This window comes from Prunus avium, chromosome 1 (assembly GCF_965620075.1).
Source record: "Prunus avium chromosome 1, drPruAviu1.hap1.1, whole genome shotgun sequence".
Classification (NCBI taxonomy): domain Eukaryota; kingdom Viridiplantae; phylum Streptophyta; class Magnoliopsida; order Rosales; family Rosaceae; genus Prunus; species Prunus avium.
The window spans coordinates 25,063,954-25,065,224 of record NC_142284.1 but is presented as its reverse complement, the minus strand read 5'-3'; the positions used below and the strand labels follow the sequence as shown (position 1 = coordinate 25,065,224).

Here is a 1,271-nt window from a genome sequence, read left to right as displayed (position 1 = left end):
TCCGAATCTGATTCTGAGCCAATTTCACCAGGAACTTTTGCTGTACGTGTTGGTTTGAGGAGGAATTATAGTTCTTTAAGTGCTGAATCTGAGAGCTACGAATCTGAAGGTTCAAGCAAGATGGCAGAGATTCCAAACAACAACAATAATGATGAAGGAGGTGGTGCGCTTGTTGTCCAACCTAGGAAACCCCTGCGTGAATTTTCCATCCCCAAAGTCACTGATCAACCTTCGTGCATCGTCTATCCTCAACTCACAATTGACAGGTTTGAGCTTAGAAGTGGTATGATTCATCTTCTTCCAACTTATTATGGTAATACCACTGAGGATCCTTACATGCATGTTAAGCAATTCTTTGAAATATGTGCTACAATCAAAATTCAAGGACTTGATGATGAGCAGATTAAGATGAGGCTATTCCCATTCAGTTTAAAAGATAAGGCTAAGTCATGGTTATACTCTTTGCCTAATGCTTCAATTCGTACTTGGGATGAGCTTTCTAATAAGTTTTTGCAGAAATTCTTTCCAGCTCAAAAGACTAACAAGATTAGAAAGGAAATTCTTGGTTTCACACAAAGAGAAGGAGAAGCTTTTCATGAATGCTGGGAGAGGTACAAGGAGATGATGAGTTCTTGCCCACACCACAATATAGAGAGTTGGATGCAAATGCAATCTTTCTATGAAGGTTTGCTTGATTCCGAAAGGATGATGGTAGATGCAACAAGTGGAGAAGGACTGATGAACAAAACAGCAGATGAGGCTTTTACTCTCTTTGAATCTTTGAGTACCAACTCTCAACAATGGAGCTACAATAAAGGAAGAGGAGCTCCTATGAAAGCTGTGGTCTCTGAGGTAAGTACTAATAATGAGATTAATGCAAAACTTGATGTTATGTGTTCTTTGCTTCAACAGGCAGTGACTGGCCCTCTAGGAAGCAAAGAGGAAGTTCAAGACCAATCTTTTGCAAAGCACATGCTAGAGCAAGCAAATGCCCTTCAAGGAAGGAATCCTCAGAATGATCCTTACTCAAACACATACAATCCGGGGTGGAGAAATCATCCTAATTTCAGGTGGAGCAATAATTCAAATGTGCAACAATCTCAAGGACCTCCCCCAGGATTTCAAATACAACAAAGGCAATTCCAGCAAGCTCCCCAACAAGTACAAGAGCAAAGGGGTGATCAAATGGGAGAATTGCAAGACATGTTCAAGAAGTTCATGGGGCAACAGATGCAAACCAATCAGAATCTTCAAAATGCAGTGAACAAACT

At 40.5% G+C, this 1,271-nt stretch overlaps 1 non-coding gene across 1 annotated transcript; it reads right to left on the bottom strand.

Annotated features, from left to right (window-relative positions):
- Positions 1-543: 543 nt before the first annotated feature.
- LOC148297648 (small nucleolar RNA R71) lies at positions 544-650 on the bottom strand. Its single transcript, XR_015833279.1, has one exon. It is a non-coding gene; the product is annotated as a small nucleolar RNA R71 (small nucleolar RNA).
- Positions 651-1,271: the final 621 nt, after the last annotated feature.